The sequence below is a fragment of the Filicampus tigris genome, chromosome 1, assembly GCF_054856515.1.
Source record: "Filicampus tigris isolate MCC_2025a chromosome 1, RoL_Ftig_1.0, whole genome shotgun sequence".
NCBI lineage: Eukaryota > Metazoa > Chordata > Actinopteri > Syngnathiformes > Syngnathidae > Filicampus > Filicampus tigris.
Window position 1 is genome coordinate 16862707 of NC_141217.1, and position 14098 is coordinate 16876804.

A 14098-nucleotide genomic window follows, 5' to 3' on the forward strand; every position below is an offset into this window, starting at 1 on the left:
GTGATGTCATTTCCAGTCGACAGAAGTGACAAAATGGCCGCCCCCCCGAGATGGCTGAAAACGGGTGGATTAACTATTATTCCACAAAGAATGCTTTGTTTCATCTAGCGGGCCTGCATAGAACATATTTTTGATTCTCTTGTTTGGGTTGACTTCCCCTTTAAACAAAAAGACTTCGACGGAAAACGTCAATTAAGCAAAGCCCCTCATATTATGACCATTCATGGACGTGCATTAACACTGAGGTGAGAGGCAGATCTGTCATAGCTCAAAGCAAAAGACAACATAAGACAAGTGAGAATATTTCATGAATTGGAGGTACAGCCTTTCATCTGAATTAAAATGAGCAAAAACAAGGCCGAGCTCTAATTTGAAGCAAAAGCATGAGGCGGCACAGGCAAAAGTAAGCTCGGGGTAATTTCCGCTTTAATTAGTACAGCGGGGTCAATCAATAAGCCACTCCCTTTTACTTCGAGTGACTGTCACTCTGCTGCCATGGCAACAATATGCCACAATTACAATGACTTCCCCCTCATTACAACCGAAGTGTCTGAATGAGACTGAGGCACAACGATCGTGTGTGTGCGTGTGTTGTACAGAAACTCTGTACCGACAAACTACAAAACAATTATGCAAACTGCCTATGAGTTCTTTGATGTGTAAACCACAATCTGTTTTTAAAATGTCAAAATAGCACAACACGATCTAAATTCTGTCTATCTATATAATTGTTTGGTAGCTACAGTGACCTTTCCGAGTGAAGGTCTCAAAGTAGCAAAGCCTGCCTTGAGCAACTTAAAAAGTGAAAAATATATTGTGTTATAATGCAAAAGTTTTGCAATAAAACGCAATAGTACTGCGTTATAAAGCAATCTTAAATATTCTCGTGATGACCCATGGCAGGCTCCGTAATCTGGTGACCGACGGTGGTTGTGTTGGCAGTTAAATGCTAACTTGGTTAACACTTAAAGGTGAAATCAACCCTAACATATTTTTTCCAAGAATATGTTCCCAGCATGCACACTAATTGAAACACGGCATGCTGATGAGTATTGCGTCTATGGAATATGAGTTAAGCAGCAATTTTTAGCCATGTCAGGGGGCGGCCATTTTGTCTCTTCTGTCGACTGAAAATGACATCACAACTACTCAGGGCTCAGGTAACGTCCAAGCTTAGCTTCAGAAAACAGGTCAGCCGTGATTGGTCGTTACCCCTAGCCCTGAGCAGTTCTGATGTCATTTTCAGTCGAGAGAAGTGACAAAGTGGCCGCCCTCAGAGATGGCTAAAAAGGGGTGGATTCACTCTTATTCCACAATCACAATATTTATCAGAATGCCTTGTCTCAACTAGTGGGTTTGCATAGAACACATTCTTGAAAAAAATGTTTGGGTTGACTTCCACTTCAAACAGTTGTAAACAATTCAATCCACTCACAATACTTCCAACCAGTAAATTGATGAGAATAGGAAATTATCTGGCTAGTGAGTTTTAAATAATATTTATGAATTATGAAACCTCTGCCGTTAGCATCTCTCCTACGGCGTCATGCTTTTTTTGTTTTGGGGGGGGGGGGGGGGGGTGTGACAAAAAGTAAAGATGGAGGCGCTTTAAAAGGACGAGGACGGACAGGATCAGAGGATGATTATTTTTTATGAATATGTATGGAGGGATGATGACGGAAGGGTGCTCAGGTCGCGGACGGAGGACGGATCAGCAAAATAGAGTAAAGTGCCTAGCTCTGCCTATCGGTGTAGTTTTAGTGTGAACGCATAATCCCCCTCTGGCATATTTACTTTGTGTCTTCACACTTTCGTTAGGTGGCAAGGGGTATGATTCGACAAAAAACACACAACCCGCTTGCCTTCTTCAAATTATTTGCTGTCTGATGTGTGGTGGGAGTGGTTTAAGAGGAGAGGAGGACGAAATAGAAGTAGATGGGCCGGAACACACAAAGATACAGCTGTCTTAGAACCACATCTAAATCACATTACCTGCCTGCCTGCTATCCGTCACTCCTGCAGACAAAAAGCACATGGCAACCTGGCAGGGAAACTGCATGGCAACATGCACAACTACCCCCCGCCCCGCCAAACACACGCACACACAGGTGTCAGTCACCACTCCTTGATGCACATACAATCCCTGGCAATAAATATGGACCTTGTAGTGTGTTCATTCAGTTGTTTACATTTGAGTCATTTCATATGGCAACTTTCTGTTTTTTTTAGAGACACTAAAATAAATCAAGAAAAAAAAGTGGCAGTCAGTAACAGTTACTTGTTTCGACTTTCTCAGGCCTTGTCTCAGGGGTTTTTGTAAACGGCGGATATTAGCCTGCGGTTAGCCCTATCATCCACATGTCCCCTGAGTTTTTTCATTGAAAACGAAAACTCCGGCCACAGCTGAGATTTGCGGAAATCTTCGGATCCGCGTTTGGCTGTGGACAGTCAGACCCGGAGATTTACGTTGTCACTATGCGACAAAAATGCCCTGACGTCACTTGCACCACTTGTGTTTTCATGCGAGTCAACATGGATTCCCATTCTCGAGGTGCTTTTTGCTTACTTATTCGTCCGCAACCAACCACTGCTTCTCTTTGAAAGGTTTAAAAGCAATTCTGACCTCTTGTCGGTCCTCCCGAACGCGTTTGGCGCCGTGTTTTTGGTTTTGTAGAAATGAAGTCAAAGGACGGAAGTTCCTTCTGAATGGACAGTATTTGGCCAACTACTGCCGCCTAGAGGCTTGGCATGCGTTTGAAAACGCACTTCCGCGGTTTCGTGTGGATGCGTTTTTTTTAATGTGTATTCCAATGCAGGCGGGGGGCAGGATAAACGGTTGTTAAAAAAAACAGCTCCATGTAGACAAGGCCTCAGTTCGGTCACAGACGTTGACTCCAGTTTGTCTTTAACAACCTTCCCATGTTGTTTGCACATGGTCCAGATTTTAGACACAGATGACTGTGAACGAGAAACATCTTTTGCAACAGTGTGTGATGATTTAACTTCTTTAACAAGTGTGATCACGTGTCCTTTGTTTCAATTAACATCTCTCGTGTCGGAGCCATGATTCATTTTAGTCCACTTGGTGCAACAGCTCTCCAAGGTGGGAACACTCCTGTTTTAACTGCAGACTAACTGACAAGTAGAAGTAATCTGTTGCAGGTGGGAATGGAAATTTACAGGATGATAACAACTGAGTGATTCCATATTTTTTCCTTTTTCTTGGTTTAATTTTTTTGGGTTGATTTATGTGTAAGACAGAGTTGCCTTTGAAATAACTTTAGTTTTGTGTCATGGCTGTGATCTGCTTATGTTTTTTTAAACAAATTTTAAACAACTGAATGAACATTGGACAGGCGAGTCCATATTTTTTCACAGGGATTTTACACACTAAATATTTCTGCTCAGAAACCACCTTGTATAACTTGCATGTGGTTTGTGTTGTTCTGTTATCTTGTGGCACTGGTAGCAAACTATAGTACATAGTAAATCATCAATTGCATGTTTGTTTTAAATATTTAAAATCAATCAGGAGAAGAGAGATCAAGGGAGATAGTTGTGTGTCCTTATCAATCTATGTTGTCATTTCTCTAGTGGTGTGTGAGGACTCACGTGTTTGTCGCAGGTACGTCCTATTTAGAAGATGGTGTGGGTGCAGCCCCTCACCTAATGGGAGTTAGTGCATGTGTGTATCTAATAGGCTCTTTCCTGGGTGAGGTAATTAGCTGAGAGAGTACAGAGGAGTGAGGCGAGGTGAAAAGACGAGGAAGGTAGTGAGGAACGATACAGTCCTCCAAACTTGCGAAGCACTCCATACATTAAGAGGCCATATGGCACCCCCGATGTGTGGTAGGAGACAGCGGAGCAGCACTGCTCAGCTCGCCTCTCATGCGCTCAAGCAGGTGTCTCAGCCTCCACGGTAACGCCCCCCGCCCCCACTTCTCCCACCCACCAGCTCAGTCTGCTTAACTCAATAACATCCACTGCCTCATCTCTTAACCCACTGCCTCCTCCACTACCTCCTGCCGCTTCCTCTTCATCCCGGTCGGCTAGCTCTCCTCGTCTCCTCACCTCGCACCTTTCCTTGCTCAGCCGGGATCAGTTCCATCGCATTACAATCTAAAAACGGATGTGTTTACCCCGTGTGCCTCGCAAATTAAGACGGATATCTTGACAAATGCGGAGACTAATAGGGCGAATGGTACTTCCTGAATAGACCGTTTGCTCTTGACATCGTGCATATATATATATATGTGAGCATGTACACAAAGGGCTGCTCAAGAAATCACGTACACAAAACAGACCCCCCACCCAAGGCGTTTGATGTGTAATGAGAGAAACGATCAGCAGAAAGAATGGGCTCTTCCCGCCCCACTGCTCAGCAGTCAAAGCGGCGGTTGCAGGGTCTATTTATACATCCGCTCCTCTTGGATTTTCTTTACTGTGGAGCGGTGTGAGAGAGAGCGAGAGGGGGAGAGCGAGAGGGAGAGGGAGAGAGAGAGTATGGCACACGTTCAAGAACATTCCTGCCCTTCTCTCGCCATCTCTTCCTTTGCTGCTTTGCTCCCTCAGTCTCTACTCCCATCCCCCTCTCCGCCTGTCTCCTCCCTCTCAATACCCTCCCCCTCAGCCTTTTCCTGCTCCCTTCCTCCTGCTCAGCAGACTATATGCAGCAAGGCACAAATTCATCGGGGATAAAGAAACAGCGAAATACAGCTGGAGCGTGGCGGGGGGCGTGGTCAAAAGAGAGATGCTTTTGCACTGCGAGGAAGCAAAAAGCTGAGCAAATGGTGTAAGAACTGCAAATGAATGGTGGAGTAAGGCAGAAGAGACGAAGGCAGTCGGGGGTAGCTCTCGCTACAGCGATGGGCGTTCCTCAGCCTGCTCCTGCTGAGGTCAAAAGTTTACCATGGCTTTAATTTCACCTTTCCGCAGCCAATCAGAGTGGAGCTTCGGCTACTAAGAGAACTTTGACCCACACAGACAAGATTCAATAACAGTGTTCAGCCCTCCAACTCTTGTTATTTTGTTCACTGGTTAAATTCTGTAATTGCAATTCTCACTTTTTCTGGAAACAAGACCATTGTCACCGAGCAACAACGGAAGCACACCCCGCTCAGTACCACCATGCCCGGTAGTGGGTGCATGAGTATGCGTGTGTGCGTGTAGGCATGCATGTGTGTCTCTGAAGGGGGAGAGGCTGCAGTTTGATCATGGCATCGGTGAGGGGAGGGGCGGCTCTGCAAGAGAGTCAGCACGGCTGTTGAGTGGAAATGCGTTAAGCCTCAAAGGAGACTTGGTATGTGTGTCGATGTGTATGTGAATTTTCAATAGCCTCTCCATCACATCATTGTGCGTGTGTTTGTTTGATTAATTAACGTTCAATTCTGCCATCAACTGTACAACTGCCTGCCACCCTCCTCCCTCACAGAGAGAGAAAAGGGGAGGGGGAGAGGGAGAAAGAGCGAGAGCAAGAGAGAGTGCTGTGACGTATGGTCAATGTTCAACATGTGTTGCGATTACCTCGGGAGAAGTCTGTTTGCTTATTATCAAGTGAATCAATTTATTCCAACATGCATGCCAAGTGGCTTACGGTTACACACATTACCTGAGCACTTCAACATGAACTTGAGGTATTTTATCGCCAGGCTTAGAAAGAGGCTTTCATGTTATTGCTGCTCTCAACAACAATACAGTAATTTGGTTTTATGTATAGCTTTTCTAATATAACTAGAAACAAAAGAATCCAAGTCATTTGTAGGCAATGTGAAAAGAAGCATGTTTGTATAAGCTGCAGTATCCACCAGCATGGTCAGCATTCTTCTCCTCATTCATTAGCTGGTTGAAAAATATTTGCAAAAAAAAGCAGCATTCATCTCTCCAGTGACATTCCGCACACTGAAGTCAAATCATGACAATAGTCAGTACGTCAACAACAAATTCAACACCGGTTGCCCAATAAATGCAATTAGTCCTGCAGTTATATGAACCCAAAATGCAATGTGGGACTGTGTAATTTTTCCATTTCATTTCAGACTTTTTTCATATCATCCAATATTCTGAAGAAACCTGAGGCTCCAAAAACCATGCATCACCTGTCTGTCACTCTATGACCAACGTCATGCACATCAGAGGGAGCAGCACCATGTGTAATATGTGCAGCTTATAAACCAGTGTGGTCTATAGACGGAATCTTATACTACACAAAAATTCACAGTGCAACGGCAAACACTGTTAACACCATCTTATCACAGTAAAATCTTTGTACGGTTAACGCTTTCAGTTCCTTGGGCAAGGCCCCTATAGTGTCACATCAAAGTTTAAGGTTACACACATTAACTGAGCACTTCAACACTTGAAATGCAACAATCGCAACTGCTCTGTGCATTCTTCTGCTACTTCAAATTCCCTTGTGGCACTACAACCGCAAACCTATCCCATCATCCTTTGTGTGCGCGAAGCTGAGTGAAACTGAATCTTCCCTAAAACATGCCCTTAACCCTTCTGCAGGACTTTATCCTGTTTGTTTTGCGGGTAAACAGAAACTCTCTGCACCAAAAACAAACACTGCACATTGTTTGTCATGGGACCACAATCTCATAGCAACAAGCTGCCCTCCCTCCTAAATCCACAGGCTGTATTTCTCTTCTTTGTGGAGATGAAGTGTGTCACGACAAAGGTTAAAAGGGGAGCAGTCACAAATCACCCCGGTCAATACAGAACTGAACAGCTTTAAAAATCATGTTGACGGCACACCAGCCTTCAATGACTTACGTGTGTCCGTCAATTCCAGGCGGACCATGGATCACCAACATTAAGTGTCTAGAAGACAGGTGTCAAACTCAAGGCCCGGGGACCAGATCCGGCCCGCGAAGCCAAGTCACGTGTCACGACTCACGACTTCATGTGTCTTGCAAACTGTCACACTGAGATATGAGATGTTGCAAGTATGTTTTGTTTCTAATCCCTCCTTCAAAATAAATGAGAAAATAGTTGAACAAACGAGTATTTACTGGCTTCTGATTTCAAAACTAGTTATCTATCAAGTTGTTGTGTATACAGTATGTGATAATAGGCCATCGTAAATGAGATGGTAAAATTAATACCACAAATACAGTAGCTAGTATTTTGGTTTACCTAATGGCTGGACTTTTTACCAGTCAAAAAGAAAATCTACACGAACGCTATTACTTTGATTGGATGGTCGACGGCGCAGAGGCGGAGCTTCCACCTCCCACGACAAGAGACAAAGCTAAAAATAGATTGGCTTTTGGAATCACATACATTTTGACAGCGCAAAAAGACCCCTGGGTGAACATGGTTGTGTTTGCTGTAATGTCTTATTTCGTGGCTCCAATCAATGACGTCATTGATAGAAATTACGACATTAAAGTCGATAACTGATTTTGAGCAGATCAGTTTAAAGTCTATTGAAAAAAAAAACACACAAAACATCACTTCTCAATCAAAGAACATATTGGTCATGTATGCTGTTAGCGGAGGGTTAGCAAGCGCCTTTGTTGCAACTCTAGTATGGAAGAACACGCGAATATTGAGGCTGTCTGTGCACCAAAAAACAACATAACGGCCCCCCAAGTCGTCCAAAACAACGATGAATTCCCCACCCAACTTTCGTATGGAAAAAAAGAATGAAGCAGCATGAGTGACATGGAGAAACAACCATTTCATCGGAACATAAATTGTCTTATCAAATCTGAGTGGTTTGGTCAATTCCCCTGTCTTCGACATGACGAGAAGAACAGCATGTATTTTTTTCCTGTAAAGTGTGTGAAAAAGAAGGATAATAAAATGCTATCACGAGAGAAGTCGTCAATGGCCACAGAAGGACGACCACACCTGTCAACCCCGGGCTGTGCTGAATCTTACAAAAGTTGTAATTCGCCCGTACATTTCTGTATATAATCTTACACCATATCTATACATAATCTTACACAGTATTTATCGCTCAGCGGGAGAGGTGGGGGAAACGGAACGGACATTTCAATATAGAAACTTACACAGTGTTTATCGATCAACGGGGTGGGTGGGGTTGGCGGGGGCTGCGGGGCGAGCTTTGCTCGTGAAGGTCGGTCGAAGTTTGCAGTCGGAATCACTAACGGACGCTCCGGATTTGAGCCGAAATGGGCAAGACGAGATCAGTCTAACAAAACACGAGCATTTAATTTTTTTCCCATACAAAAATTGTTATACGGCGTACACAATTCAAAATGATCAAAAAACGTATAAAATACGGGGAAAAAACGTATAAGTTGACAGGCATGGACGGTGTCCAAAACACCAAAGTGCTCGAGACCACAGTTACGTGTGTTTTCTACCCGGTTTAATTTGATTTCAAGTGTCGGCTGCACACATTTTCCTCATTTAATTCAGACAGATTTAATAATGTAACCACGCAATGCACACTGATTGATGTCTTCGTGGTAGTAGTTGGGCATACTGCAGTTGTATGTAGTAATGGAGTAATCATGACATAATAATGTCATTATTATTACTATATATATTATATAATAAAATTGCATGTGGCAAATATAAGTTTATAACTACCTGTATACAGACATTATACTGTACTATATCACAAAGTATAATGATAATGATAGTAAAATAAATTCAATAGATCATTCATTTGCAGCTCAACTCAACTTTATTCATACAGCACTTTAAAGTAACCATTGCTGCATACAAAGTGCTGTATATGGCGTAAAAATCAATCATACAATAATGACAGTGAAAACAGTAAGTAAATTAAAGCGAAATTCAACCCAAACATATTTTTTTCCAGAATATGTCCAATGCAGGTCCACTAATTGAAATAGAGCATTCTGATTAATATTGCGTTTGTGGAATATAAATTCAGCAGCAAAATGACACCCACTTTTAGCCATCGGAGGGGGCAGCCATTTTGTCACTTCTGTCAACTGAAGATGACATCGAAGTTGCTCAGGGCTCAGATAACGACCAATCATGATTCACCTGTTTTCTGAAGCGGAGCCGTGATTGGTCGTTACCTGAGCCGTGAGCAACTGTGATGTCATCTTCAGTGGACAGAAGAGACAAAATGGCCGCCCCCTGAGATGGCTAAAAACGGGTGGATTAACTCTTATTCCACACACGCAATATTAATCAGAACGCTGTGTTTAGACTAATGGGCTTGCATAGAACATATTCTTGATAAAATATGTTTGGGTTGACTTCCCCTTTAATAGAGTCTGGAGACTCATTGCCTTGTTGATTTTGAACACACTATGTAGATTAACAGTATAAATATTGTATTGTATTGATCAAACTGTGTAAAATATATTGATATAACCGAATGATCATTTTAATTTATAACAGTCCTTTATTAATCTAACTTGCAATTTTAAAGAAAGTGAAAAAGTGATGTAAAATCCTGGATTCGGATCATCTTCAAAATTTAAGGGGGTTCATCCCTGACCCAAAAAGTAACCCCGGTGGAAATTTCATCTTAATCCATTCAGTCATTTATATGCAATCCTGAAAACAGACAAAAACAAAGAAACGCACATCTCCTTAGCGGAGGTAACAAGCAGTGATTGCAGATCCCTGGAACAAGGAAAAAGTTGACATTTTCACTGCCATATTTACCATGATTTTGCCTCATTATGAAAGATCAAAGACATGTCAAGGAAGGAAATAGAGAGAGATCATTGAATTTAACTTTTCAAACGTCCTATTCATTTTGGTACTTCTGTATTAAACATCAACATCCATATCCATCTTATGATTTGGAAAAGTATGTTTTGTGCACGCTCCATCAGTTAACCAAGGGGGAAAAAAAATCTCTTTTAAAGAACGGCGGTCTTCCAAGTATTGTCAGCCTTTATGAAAACATTTCAAACTCAAGGTGCGCTACAAAGTCATTCAAAAGAGCATGTAAACGGTTATTTTGTTTTTGTGATTTGTGCACCTTCTCAGGGCTTACTAACATAAACAAATATTTTGCTCGCCTGAAGACTAATTTCAGGAACAGTTAAATGTCTAGTTGCTTTTTCAAGTCTGGTGTACTGTCAGTATTTACTGATCACAAAAGCCAGAAGAATATGAGATCCAGAGCGAGATCCTTGGTTATTTCATGACTGCTACATTCTCGCAGTGAAGAAACGATTAATTGGTGGTCCATTTCGAAAGTCATGATGGAAAGATGGTGTGAACTGTTTAGCCAGAGACAAGTAATCCTATGCTAACTTGAGTGCAGCATAAAAATCCGCGTTTTGTTCCTTGAGCTTTAAAGCACGGTAGTCAGAAATCGTCTTTGTTTCAGTCATACTGTGTTTGTGATACCAACGCTTTTACCCTGCAGCTTTATGTTGCTCTTAATGTCCCTCACTCATGCCCTATTCTCCTGCTGTTTTGTCATCTGTCTGTTTTAGCTAAGAGTCGAGGTCTGTAGAATTGTCACTAAAGAACATTCCTGGATGGACTTGCCTTAGTGCCAAAAGATGTACAAAGTAGCTGCTGCATCAGGCAGGAGAAGTGTGGGAATAGAGAACCGGTTCCGATTTATTCATTCCATCGGAATTGCCCACCTCAGTGTTCTCGATCCTTAACGATACTTTGCACGACATCACGTGGTGCCGCAGTACGTATACAATCAATGCAGACCTCGTTCAGCCACGAGGAGGAAACCGTCACAGTCATGGCTGTATTTTACGAGGACTGTCATGCGCAGCTCGTGCATATCAATAATCTCATGCAAGGGGTTAAATACGCCGGATCATTTGTTGATTCAGCATTAATTAAAATTCCATGGGTGTGGAAAAGGGGGGGGGGCATGCTGGGCCAGCGCGCTGCTGTGGCCACCTCAGAGTGCACAATAGCTGACCATAATTCTGCCCACGGCCCGCTGGATTTCAAAGGTGCCGATGCTACCCTTTTTGTTGGTGATGGAGCTCAAATCTCCTGCTCGCTGCGTTGTCTAGTGTTGAAATTAGTGACAGGAGACGTGATGCTTGCTCGACTCATTTACTTGCGTCTGCACAAACACACGACGCGGGCTGGTCAGCCCCAGAAGGAAGGCCTTATCGGCACGCTCAGCAGTGACACAAATAGGGTTGCCAACCGTCCCTTGAAAAACGGGATCGTCCCGTATTTAATCGTCCCGGTGTTGTGGCATGGTAGTACTAGGGTAGGCAAACGGTAGGAAGTTTTGTCTTTTTTACACATTAGGTAACGTAATACATCCTACATCCTATCTTGTATTAATGCCTCTCTAGCAAACTTAGCTTAGTTGCTACAATGCGCGTCATGGCAAAGCAGTGAGCGTGTTTGAATGTGTAACATAATGTGATTATTGTAGGAAATGAGTAAGACAAATAAATAAGGACCAGGCGAGCATGACAGTCGCTGCCATGATTTTTTTTAATAAGTCCTCTCATCCGCTGGTAACGGAGCAGCCATTAATGGGCGTGAGAGGCACTTGTGTTTGTGAACGACACATAAGGCCCTGGCTTATCCAGTTCATTCTTGAGGGCTCTCATGGAGAAACGATTATGTGCACAACTTCCTGTAAGACACCGGAAGTGGAATTTTGGTGTTTGTTACAGCGGGGTTTGTTTCAGGGAGCGGTTAATTTGAACGTTTTTTTTCTTCCTTTTCCAAACGATCATAAGTCCCCCCATATCTTGCACAGCTTGGGAACTTGTTGCGCTGTTAGCGGTCGTACTAACAAGCAGAAGAAGTTGAATCTGTGAGCAATGTTTTGAACTTGCACCACGGATGAGGAGAAAATGTCGCTCCAGTTTCCAGAGCCTACCCGGGAATGTGAATCACAGAAGAATTAATTTGAGAATCTTCATTTGAAAAGACCACGACAACGTTGTACCTGTGCTCCTTTTCATTTTGTGGACAACGAGCACAGCGCAACACGCGCATGTAACTTTGTGCTCATGTTCTTGCATTGCGACAAACCACCGGAGAAGATTTGCCTGGTGCCAAGTGTCACAAGAACATCAGCTATTGTTTTTATGTGTGTCGGAGACACAACACTTTAGTATTAGCCAACCTCTGAAATGATTAGGACTGCCACAATATTTTGTATTTTATGAATAGTAAGTGTTTTTGTCTGTAAGCTGTAGTGAGCGCCTATGGAGAGGAAGACGATATGCTAATAAAATGGGGCCGATCGTGCTAATATTTGCAGCGGTTGAAGTTAGCATAAGTAGAGATGTTCACATAAACTTTGAAGATTGATTTATGACATCGAGTGATGTGAAGCATCCCGGTTCATGTAGTTACCATGCAGCGGGAAGTGGTAGTTTTGTCTGGGTCCTACGTCTTCTTCAAGCTAAATCCGACTGTGTCCAACCTCTTTGAACCGACCAACTTATTGTTTAGGTACTGATACGTCTCAGAGCTTTTGAGGTTGCTCATTGCCTCACGTCTGAAGCGACAGAGTACGGAAAGTAATTAAACGTGACTGTACCTTGCCGCTGGCCTCTTTTTGTTTAACACCAGTGACATGCAGTGAGGCTCATGGTTGGTAATCGGAATCAGATTTTAAAATTTGTGCCAAAAAGAACAGGGTATTTGCCACTATCAGACAGAAATAATGGAAAATACCCTGTTCTCCCACACACACACACACCTACACAACAACAACAGAATGTTCTAGCGATGTAGAGTGCTTGTTAGCCATGGCAATTTCTTACTTATTTAAAAGGATACTTACTGTAATAAATTACTAAATGTGTAAAAACCTTACTTACTAACTTACTCCTAATTTAGGACTGTACCAAAGTATTATGTTCATATTTGAAACTGTTTTATTATAATGCATAGGACTCAACAAAATAATAATTAAAAAAAACATTTACATTCAAAATTTAGATTTCATTTTGAATTTTTGATTATTTGTTTCATAGTCTGATCTCATTCTAGGTCAAATTTAAAAGATTTCATCGTCCTACCTTCATCTCTGTACAAGTCCTCCTTTTCTCTTTGAGCTTCCAAAGTCTCTCTGTCTAAAAAGAGAATATGCCCAGTTAAGAAAATCTGCCTTGAAGTCCAATTCCGAATGAATGTTTGGATCTTTCCAAAGAAACTGTTGTAGATGGCACAATGAACACAAGCTGGAGTAACTTTATCGCTTCACCCACCACTGTGAGCTACACAGTCCGATGTGATAAGGCTTTATTCTTACCAGTCAAAGAAAAGGCTCGCTAGCTATGCAGTAGAAGAAGAATCGTGCCTCAGTGAACCTGTGTGCTCTCCTACGCCCCCTCCAGTGTGGGTGCCACCACTGAGGTGAATAACCTCTTAAAGCTGGTTGAATATATACCCATAGCCCGGCCAGCTGGCCGGCATTTTTTGCATTCACTAATATTGAGGTAACTATGTTTGGCTCCAATGAATTAATCATAACTCATTGGACTCTTTGCGGATTTTGGCACCGATCGGTTTATTGTAAACATCAGACGTGGTTATGACACAAGACACGAGTAATCTTATAATTGGGGCTTAATCGAAAAAATGACTGATTAATCTATTATTAAAATAGTCGTTAGTGAGCGGCTGTAGAATTGAAAAATGTTCAGCGAATCCATGTGATCTGTATCGCCACCCATATGGGCCAATTCTACTAATGGATGATCCTTATCGGATCGGCAGCAAAAAACCCGAATCGGAACACCACTATTAATCATATTTACAATTTCACATGCAATGTATGAAATTGTAAAACATATTGTAAAAAATGTAGCAAGCCTCCCTGAGTCGCTGCCACTGGTGTCGTGTCATCGTCACCCTCCGGCATCCGAAAGTTTCCGGCGACCGCCCCAAGCCGCCGCCCTCGAAGCCGGTGCCACAACCTTCGGGCTGATGCCCTGCCTAGCCCAGCAAATCTCTTCACCTAGAGAAAGGTGGAGACCCGGAACTGCTCGCTGCGCTCAGCAAAGGGAACATTCAATATCATCCCAAGCTCCTGCCCCAAAGTAAGGGCCTTTACACCTGGCGCCACAATCAGGTGCTGAAACCAATTGCAAGGGTATTAGCGGCTACACCCGAGTGCAAAACAACAAGTGCATTAAGTGCATCGGAAGATGTACTTTGGAACAATAAATAG

At 42.8% G+C, this 14098-nt stretch overlaps 1 protein-coding gene across 6 annotated transcripts in view; it reads right to left on the reverse strand.

Annotated features, from left to right (window-relative positions):
* The window catches only part of LOC147153028 (nuclear receptor coactivator 3-like), a 58921-nt gene that overhangs the window by 31814 nt on the left and 13009 nt on the right, over positions 1-14098 (reverse strand). For 2 of the 6 annotated variants that reach the window (XM_086018182.1, XM_086017910.1), the window contains exon 2: positions 12945-12998. The exons of 2 other annotated variants lie outside the window; for them this stretch is intronic. The gene's annotated coding sequence lies outside the window, so the exon portion shown is untranslated. Of the gene's footprint in view, positions 1-12944; positions 14004-14098 lie in introns of those variants that run through there. 2 more of the 6 variants (XM_086018096.1, XM_086017919.1) reach the window with 1 other exon arrangement.